The sequence below is a fragment of the Carcharodon carcharias genome, chromosome 30 (genome assembly GCF_017639515.1).
Source record: "Carcharodon carcharias isolate sCarCar2 chromosome 30, sCarCar2.pri, whole genome shotgun sequence".
Taxonomy (NCBI): domain Eukaryota; kingdom Metazoa; phylum Chordata; class Chondrichthyes; order Lamniformes; family Lamnidae; genus Carcharodon; species Carcharodon carcharias.
The window spans coordinates 34,490,493-34,504,605 of record NC_054496.1 but is presented as its reverse complement, the minus strand read 5'-3'; positions in this window follow the sequence as shown (position 1 = coordinate 34,504,605).

Sequence of the window (14,113 nt, the reverse complement as noted above, 5' to 3'; positions counted from 1 at the left end):
TGCGATGTGATATGGTGTGATGTGATACGGTGCGATGTGATATGGTGCGATGTGACATGGTGCAATCTGATACGGTGTGAAGTGATAGGGTGCGATGTGCTACGGTGCGATGTGATACTTCGCGATATGAAACGGTGCAATGTGATACGGTGCACTGTGATATGATGCGATATGAAACGGTGCCATATGATATGGTGTGATATGATACGGTGCGATGTGATACGACGTGATGTGATACGGTGCGATGTGATACGGTGCGATGTGGTACGATGCGATGTGATATGGTCTGATGTGATACGATGCGATGTAATACGGTGCGATGTGATACGATGCGACGTGATACTGTGCGATGTGATACGGTGCGATGTGATATGGTGTGATGTGATACGGTGCGATGTGATACGGTGCGATGTGACATGGTGCAATCTGATACGGTGTGAAGTGATAGGGTGCGATGTGATATGGTGCGTTGTGATACGGTGCGATGTGCTACGATGTGATGTGATATGGTCTGATGTGAGACAGTGCGATGTGATACGATGCGATGTGTTATGATGCAATGTGATACGATGCGATGTGATATGCCGCGATGTGATACGGTACGATGCGTTACAATGCAATCTGATACGGTGCGATGTGATACAGTGCAATGTGCTACGGTGCGATGTGATGGTTCGCGATATGAAACGGTGCAATGTGATATGGTGTGATGTGATATGATGCGATATGAAACGGTGCCATATGATACGGTGTGATATGATACGGTGCGATGTGTTACGATGTGATATGATACGGTGTGATGTGATACGATGCGATGTGATACGATGCGAAACGGTGTGATCTGATATGGTGCGATGTGATACGGTGCGATTTAATACGACGTGATGTGATACGATGCTATATGGTGTGATGTGATATGGTGCGATGTGATATGGTGCGATGTGATACGGTGTGATGTGATACAGTGCGATGAGATATGGTGCGATGAGATACGGTGCGATGTGATACGGTACGATGTGATACGGTGCGATGTGATATGGTGCGATGTGATATGGTGCGAAGTGATACGGTGCGATGTGATACTGTGCGATGTGTTACGGTGCGATGTGATATGGTGCGATGTAATACGGTCCATTATGATACGGTGCGATGTGATACGGTGCGATGTGTTACCATGCAATGTGTTAAGGTGCGATGTGATACGATGCAATGTGATACGGTGCGATGTGATACGATGTGATGTGATACGGTGCGATGTGTTATGGTGCGACGTGTTACGGTGCGATGTGATACGGTGCGACGTGATACTTCGCGATATGATACGGTGCGGTGTGATATGGTGTGATGTGGTACGGTGCGATGTGATACGGTGCGCAGTGATATGATGCGATATGAAATGGTGCCATATGATACGGTGTGATATGATACGGTGCGATGTGTTACGATGTGATATGATACGGGGTGATGTGATACAATGCGATGTGATACGATGCGAGACGGTGTGATCTGATATGGTGCGATGTGATACGGTGTGATTTAATACGACGTGATGTGATACGATGCGATGTGGTGTGATGTGATATGGTGCGATGTGATATGGTGTGATGTGATACGGTGCGATGTGATATGGTGCGATGTGATACGGTGCGATGTGATACGGTGCGATGAGATATGGTGCGATATGAAACGGTGCCATATGATACGGTGTGATATGATACGGTGCGATGTGTTACGATGTGATATGATACGGTGTGATGTGATACGATGCGATGTGATATGATGTGAGACGGTGTGATCTGATATGGTGCGATGTGATACGGTGCGTTTTAATATGACGTGGTGTGATACGATGCGATATGGTGTGATGTGATATGGTGCGATGTGATATGGTGCGATGTGATACGGTGTGATGTGATACGGTGAGATGTGATATGGTGCGATGAGATACGGTGCGATGTGATACGGTACGATGTGATACAGTGCGATGTGATATGGTGCGATGCGTTATGGTGCAATGTGATACAGTGCGATGTGATATGGTGCGATGTGATACGGTGCGATGTGATACGGTGCGATGTGATACTGTGCGATCTGTTACGGTGCGATGTGATACTGTGCGATCTGTTACGGTGCGATGTGATATGGTGCGATGTGATACGGTGCGCTGTGATACGGTGCGATGTGATATGGTGCCATGTGATACGGTGCGATGTGATTCGGAACGATGCGTTACAATGCAATCTGATACGGTGCGATGTGATGCAGTGCGATGTGCTACGGTGCGATGTGAAACGATGCGATGTGATACGGTGCGATGTGATATGGTGTGAGGTGATACGGTGCGATGTGATACGGTGCGATGTGACATGGTGCAATCTGATACGGTGTGAAGTGATAGGGTGCGATGTGATATGTTGTGATGTGATACGGTGCGATGTGCTACGATGCGATGTGATATGGTGTGATGTGAGACAGTGCGATGTGATACGATGCGATGTGTTATGATGCAATGTGATACGATGCGATGTGATATGGTGCGATGTGATACGGTACGATGCGTTACAATGCAATCTGATACGGTGCGATGTGATACAGTGCAATGTGCTACGGTGCGATGTGATGGTTCGCGATATGAAACGGTGCAATGTGATATGGTGTGATGTGATATGATGCGATATGAAACGGTGCCATATGATACGGTGTGATATGATACGGTGCGATGTGTTACGATGTGATATGATACGGTGTGATGTGATACGATGCGATGTGATACGATGCGAAACGGTGTGATCTGATATGGTGCGATGTGATACGGTGCGATTTAATACGACGTGATGTGATACGATGCTATATGGTGTGATGTGATATGGTGCGATGAGATACGGTGCGATGTGATATGGTGCGATGTGATACGGTGTGATGTGATACAGTGCGATGAGATATGGTGCGATGAGATACGGTGCGATGTGATACGGTACGATGTAATACGGTGCGATGTGATACGATGCGACGTGATACTGTGCGATGTGATACGGTGCGATGTGATATGGTGTGATGTGATACGGTGCGATGTGATACGGTGCGATGTGACATGGTGCAATCTGATACGGTGTGAAGTGATAGGGTGCGATGTGATATGGTGCGTTGTGATACGGTGCGATGTGCTACGATGTGATGTGATATGGTCTGATGTGAGACAGTGCGATGTGATACGATGCGATGTGTTATGATGCAATGTGATACGATGCGATGTGATATGCCGCGATGTGATACGGTACGATGCGTTACAATGCAATCTGATACGGTGCGATGTGATACAGTGCAATGTGCTACGGTGCGATGTGATGGTTCGCGATATGAAACGGTGCAATGTGATATGGTGTGATGTGATATGATGCGATTTGAAACGGTGCCATATGATACGGTGTGATATGATACGGTGCGATGTGTTACGATGTGATATGATACGGTGTGATGTGATACGATGCGATGTGATACGATGCGAAACGGTGTGATCTGATATGGTGCGATGTGATACGGTGCGATTTAATACGACGTGATGTGATACGATGCTATATGGTGTGATGTGATATGGTGCGATGTGATATGGTGCGATGTGATACGGTGTGATGTGATACAGTGCGATGAGATATGGTGCGATGAGATACGGTGCGATGTGATACGGTACGATGTGATACGGTGCGATGTGATATGGTGCGATGTGATATGGTGCGAAGTGATACGGTGCGATGTGATACTGTGCGATGTGTTACGGTGCGATGTGATATGGTGCGATGTAATACGGTCCATTATGATACGGTGCGATGTGATACGGTGCGATGTGTTACCATGCAATGTGTTAAGGTGCGATGTGATACGATGCAATGTGATACGGTGCGATGTGATACGATGTGATGTGATACGGTGCGATGTGTTATGGTGCGACGTGTTACGGTGCGATGTGATACGGTGCGACGTGATACTTCGCGATATGATACGGTGCGGTGTGATATGGTGTGATGTGGTACGGTGCGATGTGATACGGTGCGCAGTGATATGATGCGATATGAAATGGTGCCATATGATACGGTGTGATATGATACGGTGCGATGTGTTACGATGTGATATGATACGGGGTGATGTGATACAATGCGATGTGATACGATGCGAGACGGTGTGATCTGATATGGTGCGATGTGATACGGTGTGATTTAATACGACGTGATGTGATACGATGCGATGTGGTGTGATGTGATATGGTGCGATGTGATATGGTGTGATGTGATACGGTGCGATGTGATATGGTGCGATGTGATACGGTGCGATGTGATACGGTGCGATGAGATATGGTGCGATATGAAACGGTGCCATATGATACGGTGTGATATGATACGGTGCGATGTGTTACGATGTGATATGATACGGTGTGATGTGATACGATGCGATGTGATATGATGTGAGACGGTGTGATCTGATATGGTGCGATGTGATACGGTGCGATTTAATATGACGTGGTGTGATACGATGCGATATGGTGTGATGTGATATGGTGCGATGTGATATGGTGCGATGTGATACGGTGTGATGTGATACGGTGAGATGTGATATGGTGCGATGAGATACGGTGCGATGTGATACGGTACGATGTGATACAGTGCGATGTGATATGGTGCGATGCGTTATGGTGCAATGTGATACAGTGCGATGTGATATGGTGCGATGTGATACGGTGCGATGTGATACGGTGCGATGTGATACTGTGCGATCTGTTACGGTGCGATGTGATACTGTGCGATCTGTTACGGTGCGATGTGATATGGTGCGATGTGATACGGTGCGCTGTGATACGGTGCGATGTGATATGGTGCCATGTGATACGGTGCGATGTGATTCGGAACGATGCGTTACAATGCAATCTGATACGGTGCGATGTGATGCAGTGCGATGTGCTACGGTGCGATGTGAAACGATGCGATGTGATACGGTGCGATGTGATATGGTGTGAGGTGATACGGTGCGATGTGATACGGTGCGATGTGACATGGTGCAATCTGATACGGTGTGAAGTGATAGGGTGCGATGTGATATGTTGTGATGTGATACGGTGCGATGTGCTACGATGCGATGTGATATGGTGTGATGTGAGACAGTGCGATGTGATACGATGCGATGTGTTATGATGCAATGTGATACGATGCGATGTGATATGGTGCGATGTGATACGGTACGATGCGTTACAATGCAATCTGATACGGTGCGATGTGATACAGTGCAATGTGCTACGGTGCGATGTGATGGTTCGCGATATGAAACGGTGCAATGTGATATGGTGTGATGTGATATGATGCGATATGAAACGGTGCCATATGATACGGTGTGATATGATACGGTGCGATGTGTTACGATGTGATATGATACGGTGTGATGTGATACGATGCGATGTGATACGATGCGAAACGGTGTGATCTGATATGGTGCGATGTGATACGGTGCGATTTAATACGACGTGATGTGATACGATGCTATATGGTGTGATGTGATATGGTGCGATGAGATACGGTGCGATGTGATATGGTGCGATGTGATACGGTGTGATGTGATACAGTGCGATGAGATATGGTGCGATGAGATACGGTGCGATGTGATACGGTACGATGTGATACGGTGCGATGTGATATGGTGCGATGTGATATGGTGCGAAGTGATACGGTGCGATGTGATACTGTGCGATGTGTTACGGTGCGATGTGATATGGTGCGATGTAATACGGTCCATTATGATACGGTGCGATGTGATACGGTGCGATGTGTTACCATGCAATGTGTTAAGGTGCGATGTGATACGATGCAATGTGATACGGTGCGATGTGATACGATGTGATGTGATACGGTGCGATGTGTTATGGTGCGACGTGTTACGGTGCGATGTGATACGGTGCGACGTGATACTTCGCGATATGATACGGTGCGGTGTGATATGGTGTGATGTGGTACGGTGCGATGTGATACGGTGCGCAGTGATATGATGCGATATGAAATGGTGCCATATGATACGGTGTGATATGATACGGTGCGATGTGTTACGATGTGATATGATACGGGGTGATGTGATACAATGCGATGTGATACGATGCGAGACGGTGTGATCTGATATGGTGCGATGTGATACGGTGTGATTTAATACGACGTGATGTGATACGATGCGATATGGTGTGATGTGATATGGTGCGATGTGATATGGTGTGATGTGATACGGTGCGATGTGATATGGTGCGATGTGATACGGTGCGATGTGATACGGTGCGATGAGATATGGTGCGATGAGATACGGTGCGATGTGATATGGTGCGCTGTGATATGATGCGATATGAAACGGTGCCATATGATACGGTGTGATATGATACGGTGCGATGTGTTACGATGTGATATGATACGGTGTGATGTGATACGATGCGATGTGATATGATGTGAGACGGTGTGATCTGATATGGTGCGATGTGATACGGTGCGATTTAATATGACGTGGTGTGATACGATGCGATATGGTGTGATGTGATATGGTGCGATGTGATATGGTGCGATGTGATACGGTGTGATGTGATACGGTGAGATGTGATATGGTGCGATGAGATACGGTGCGATGTGATACGGTACGATGTGATACAGTGCGATGTGATATGGTGCGATGCGATATGGTGCAATGTGATACAGTGCGATGTGATATGGTGCGATGTGATACGGTGCGATGTGATACGGTGCGATGTGATACTGTGCGATCTGTTACGGTGCGATGTGATACTGTGCGATCTGTTACGGTGCGATGTGATATGGTGCGATGTGATACGGTGCGCTGTGATACGGTGCGATGTGATATGGTGCCATGTGATACGGTGCGATGTGATTCGGAACGATGCGTTACAATGCAATCTGATACGGTGCGATGTGATGCAGTGCGATGTGCTACGGTGCGATGTGAAACGATGCGATGTGATACGGTGCGATGTGATATGGTGTGATGTGATACGGTGCGATGTGATACGGTGCGATGTGACATGGTGCAATCTGATACGGTGTGAAGTGATAGGGTGCGATGTGATATGTTGTGATGTGATACGGTGCGATGTGCTACGATGCGATGTGATATGGTGTGATGTGAGACAGTGCGATGTGATACGATGCGATGTGTTATGATGCAATGTGATACGATGCGATGTGATATGGTGCGATGTGATACGGTACGATGCGTTACAATGCAATCTGATACGGTGCGATGTGATACAGTGCGATGTGCTACGGTGCGATGTGATACTTCGCGATATGATACGGTGCGGTGTGATATGGTGTGATGTGGTACGGTGCGATGTGATACGGTGCGCAGTGATATGATGCGATATGAAATGGTGCCATATGATACGGTGTGATATGATACGGTGCGATGTGTTACGATGTGATATGATACGGGGTGATGTGATACAATGCGATGTGATACGATGCGAGACGGTGTGATCTGATATGGTGCGATGTGATACGGTGTGATTTAATACGACGTGATGTGATACGATGCGATATGGTGTGATGTGATATGGTGCGATGTGATATGGTGTGATGTGATACGGTGCGATGTGATATGGTGCGATGTGATACGGTGCGATGTGATACGGTGCGATGAGATATGGTGCGATGAGATACGGTGCGATGTGATACGGTACGATGTGATACGGTGCGATGTGATATGGTGCGATGTGATATGGTGTGAAGTGATACGGTGCGATGTGATACTGTGCGATGTGTTACGGTGCGATGTGATATGGTGCGATGTGATACGGTGCGATGTGATACAGTGCGATTTGATATGGTGCGATGTCATACGGTGCGATGTGATACGGTGCCATGTGATACGGTGCGATGTGATTCGGTGCGATGTGAAACGGTGCGATGTGTTACGATGCAATGTGATACGATGTGATGTAATATGGTGCGATGTGATACGGTGAGATGCGTTAATATGTGATCAGAGACGGTTTGATGTGATACGGTGCGATGTGATATGGTGCGATGTGTTACGATGCGTTGTGATACGGTGCGATGTGATACGATGCGATGTGATACTGTGCGATGTGATATGGTGCGATGTGATATGGTGTGATGTGACGCAGTGCGATGTGATACGTTGCGATGTGATACGATGTGATGTGATACGAAGTGATGTGATATGGTCTGATGTGGTACGGTGCGATGTGATACGGTGCGCTGTGATATGATGTGATATGAAACGGGGCCATATGATACGGTGTGATATGATACGGTGAGATGTGTTACGATGTAATATGATACGGTGTGATGTGATACGATGCGAGATGGTGTGATCTGATATGGTGCGATGTGATACGGTGCAATTTAATATGATGTGATGTGATACGATGCGCTACGGTGTGATGTGATATGGTGCGATGTGATATGGTGTGATGTGATACGGTGCGATGTGATACGGTGCAATGAGATACGGTGTGATGTGATACGGTGCGATGTGATATGGTGCGATGTGATACGGTGCGATGAGATACAGTGCGATGAGATACGGTGCGATGTGATACGGTGCGATGTGATATGGTGCGATGTGATACAGTGCGATGTGATACTATGCGATCTCTTACGGTGCGATGTGATATGGTGCGATGTGATACGGTGCGCTGTGATATGGTGCGATGTGATATGAGCCATGTGATACGGTGCGATGTGATTCGGTGCGAAGTGATACGGTGCGATGTGTTACGATGCAATGTGATACGATGTGATGTAATATGGTGCGATGTGATACGGTGCGATGCGTTAAGATGTGATCTGAGATGGTTCGATGTGATACGGTGCGATGTGATATGGTGCGATGTGATATTATGCTATGTGATATGGTGCGATGTGATATGATGCGAAATGATAGAGTCCAATATGATAGGGTGCGATGTGATATGGTGCAATGTGATACGGTGCGATGTGATACGGTGCGTTGTGACATGGTGCGATCTGATAAGGTGCGATGTGATATGGTTTGAAGTGATACGGTGTGATGAGAAATGTTGTGATGTGATACGGTGCGATGTGATACGGTGCAATCTGATACGTTGCAATGTGATATGGTTTGAAGTGATATGGTGTGATGAGATATGGTGCGATGTGATTCGGTGCGATGTGATACGGTGCGATGTGATACGGTGCGATGTGATACAGTGCGATGAGATACAGTGCGATGTGAAATGGTGCGATGTGTTACGGTGCAATGTGATACGATGCGATGTGATACGGTGCAATGAGTTACGGTGTGATGTGATACTTTGCGATGTGATATGGTGCGAGGTGATATGGTGCGATGTGACACAGTGCGTTGTGATGCAGTGTGATGTGATATGTTGCGATGTGATACGATACGACGTGATATGATGCAATGTGATACGTTGCAATGTGATACTTTGCGATGTGATACGGTGCGACGTGATTCGGTGCGATGTGATACAGTGAGATGTGATATGGTGCGATGTGAAACGGTGCGATGTGATACGGTGCGATGTGATACGGTGCGATGTGATACGGTGCGAAGCGATATGGTGCGATGTGAAACGTTGCAATGTGATATGGTGTGAAATGATACGATGCGATGTGAAACGATGCGATGTGATACGGTGCGATGTGATATGGTGTGATGTGATACGGTGCGATGTGATACGGTGCGATGTGACATGGTGCAATCTGATACGGTGTGAAGTGATAGGGTGCGATGTGATATGTTGTGATGTGATATGGTGCGATGTGCTACGATGCGATGTGATATGGTGTGATGTGAGACAGTGCGATGTGATACGATGCGATGTGTTATGATGCAATGTGATACGATGCGATGTGATTTGGTGCGATGTGATACGGTACAATGCGTTACAATGCAATCTGATACGGTGCGATGTGATACAGTGCGATGTGCTACGGTGTGATGTGATACTTCGCGATATGATACGGTGCGATGTAATATGGTGCGATGTGATACGGTGCAATGTGCTACGATGAGATGTGATACGGTGTGATGTGAGACAGTGCGATGTGATACGATGCGATGTGTTATGATGCAATGTGATACGATGCGATGTGATATGGTGCGATGTGATATGGTACGATGCGTTACAATGCAATCTGATACGGTGCGATGTGATTCAGTGCGATGTGCTACGGTGTGATGTGATACTTTGCGGTATGATACGGTGCGATGTAATATGGTGTGATGTGGTACGGTGCGATGTGATACGGTGCGCTGTGATATGATGCGATATGAAACGGTGCCATATGATACGGTGTGATATGATACGGTGCGATGTGTTACGATGTGATATGATACGGTGTGATGTGATACGATGCGATGTGATATGATGTGAGACGGTGTGATCTGATATGGTGCGATGTGATACGGTGCGATTTAATATGACGTGGTGTGATACGATGCGATATGGTGTGATGTGATATGGTGCGATGTGATATGGTGCGATGCGATACGGTGTGATGTGATACGGTGAGATGTGATACGGTGCGATGAGATACTGTGCAATGTGATATGGTGCGATGTGATATGGTGCGATGTGATACGGTGCGATGAGATATGGTGCGATGAGATACGGTGCGATGTGATACGGTACAATGTGATACGGTGCGATGTGATATGGTGCGATGTGATATGGTGCGATGCGATATGGTGCAATGTGATACAGTGCGATGTGATATGGTGCGATGTGATACGGTGCGATGTGATACGGTGCGATGTGATTCGGTGCGATGTGATACAGTGCGATGTGATACGGTGCGATGAGATATGGTGCGATGAGATACGGTGCGATGTGATACGGTACGATGTGATACGGTGCGATGTGATATGGTGCGATGTGATATGGTGCGAAGTGATACGGTGCGATGTGATACTGTGCGATGTGTTACGGTGTGATGTGATATGGTGCGATGTGATACGGTGCGATGAGATATGGTGCGATGAGATACGGTGCGATGTGATACGGTACGATGTGATACGGTGCGATGTGATATGGTGCGATGTGATATGGTGCGATGCGATATGGTGCAATGTGATACAGTGCGATGTGATATGGTGCGATGTGATACGGTGCGATGTGATACGGTGCGATGTGATTCGGTGCGATGTGATACGGTGTGATGTGATACTGTGCGATCTGGTACGGTGCGATGTGATACTGTGTGATCTGTTACGGTGCGATGTGATATGGTGCGATGTGATACGGTGTGCTGTGATACGGTGCGATGCGATATGGTGCCATGTGATACGGTGCGATGTGATTCGGAACGATGTGATATGGTGCGATGTGATACGGTACGATGCCTTACAATGCAATCTGATACGGTGCGATGTGATGCAGTGCGATGTGCTACGGTGCGATGTGAAACGATGCGATGTGATACGGTGCGATGTGATATGGTGTGATGTGATACGGTGCGATGTGATACGGTGCGATGTGACATGGTGCAATCTGATACGGTGTGAAGTGATAGGGTGCGATGTGATATGTTGTGATGTGATATGGTGCGATGTGCTACGATGCGATGTGATATGGTGTGATGTGAGACAGTGCGATGTGATACGATGCGATGTGTTATGATGCAATGTGATACGATGCGATGTGATATGGTGCGATGTGATACGGTACGATGCGTTACAATGCAATCTGATACGGTGCGATGTGATACAGTGCGATGTGCTACGGTGTGATGTGATACTTCGCGATATGATACGGTGCGATGTGATATGGTGAGATGTGGTACGGTGCGCTGTGATATGATGCGATATGAAACGGTGCCATATGATACGGTGTGATATGATACGGTGCGATGTGTTACGATGTGATATGATACGGTGTGATGTGATACAATGCGATGTGATACAATGCGAGACGGTGTGATCTGATATGGTGCGATGAGATACGGTGTGATTTAATACGACGTGATGTGATACGATGCGATATGGTGTGATGTGATATGGTGCGATGTGATATGGTGTGATGTGATACGGTGAGATGTGATACGGTGCGATGAGATACGGTGCGAAGTGATATGGTGCGATGTGATACGGTGCGATGTGATACGGTGCGATGAGATATGGTGCGATGAGATACGGTGCGATGTGATACGGTACGATGTGATACGGTGCGATGTGATATGGTGCGATGTGATATGGTGCGAAGTGATACGGTGCGATGTGATACTGTGCGATGTGTTACGGTGCGATGTGACATGGTGCGATGTGATACGGTGCGATGTGATACAGTGCGATTTGATATGGTGCGATGTGATACGGTGCGATGTGATACGGTGCCATGTGATACGGTGCGGTGTGATATGGTGTGATGTGGTACGGTGCGATGTGATACGGTGCGCAGTGATATGATGCGATATGAAATGGTGCCATATGATACGGTGTGATATGATACGGTGCGATGTGTTACGATGTGATATGATACGGGGTGATGTGATACAATGCGATGTGATACGATGCGAGACGGTGTGATCTGATATGGTGCGATGTGATACGGTGTGATTTAATACGACGTGATGTGATACGATGCGATATGGTGTGATGTGATATGGTGCGATGTGATATGGTGTGATGTGATACGGTGCGATGTGATATGGTGCGATGTGATACGGTGCGATGTGATATGGTGCGATGAGATATGGTGCGATGAGATATGGTGCGATGTGATACGGTACGATGTGATACGGTGCGATGTGATATGGTGCGATGTGATATGGTGTGAAGTGATACGGTGCGATGTGATACTGTGCGATGTGTTACGGTGCGATGTGATATGGTGCGATGTGATACGGTGCGATGTGATACAGTGCGATTTGATATGGTGCGATGTCATACGGTGCGATGTGATACGGTGCCATGTGATACGGTGCGATGTGATTCGGTGCGATGTGAAACGGTGCGATGTGTTACGATGCAATGTGATACGATGTGATGTAATATGGTGCGATGTGATACGGTGAGATGCGTTAATATGTGATCAGAGACGGTTTGATGTGATACGGTGCGATGTGATATGGTGCGATGTGTTACGATGCGTTGTGATACGGTGCGATGTGATACGATGCGATGTGATACTGTGCGATGTGATATGGTGCGATGTGATATGGTGTGATGTGACGCAGTGCGATGTGATACGTTGCGATGTGATACGATGTGATGTGATACGATGTGATGTGATATGGTCTGATGTGGTACGATGCGATGTGATACGGTGCGCTGTGATATGATGTGATATGAAACGGGGCCATATGATACGGTGTGATATGATACGGTGAGATGTGTTACGATGTAATATGATACGGTGTGATGTGATACGATGCGAGATGGTGTGATCTGATATGGTGCGATGTGATACGGTGCGATTTAATGTGATGTGATGTGATACGATGCGCTACGGTGTGATGTGATATGGTGCGATGTGATATGGTGTGATGTGATACGGTGCGATGTGATACGGTGCAATGAGATACGGTGTGATGTGATACGGTGCGATGTGATATGGTGCGATGTGATAAGGTGCGATGAGATACAGTGCGATGAGATACGGTGCGATGTGATACGGTGCGATGTGATATGGTGCGATGTGATACAGTGCGATGTGATACTGTGCGATCTCTTACGGTGCGATGTGATATGGTGCGATGTGATACGGTGCGCTGTGATATGGTGCGATGTGATATGAGCCATGTGATACGGTGCGATGTGATTCGGTGCGAAGTGATACGGTGCGATGTGTTACGATGCAATGTGATACGATGTGATGTAATATGGTGCGATGTGATACGGTGCGATGCGTTAAGATGTGATCTGAGACGGTTCGATGTGATACGTTGCGATGTGATATGGTGCGATGTGATATTATGCTATGTGATATGGTGCGATGTGATATGATGCGAAATGATAGGGTCCAATATGATAGGGTGCGATGTGATATGGTGCAATGTGATACGGTGCGATGTGATACGGTGCGTTGTGACATGGTGCGATCTGATAAGGTGCGATGTGATATGGTTTGAAGTGA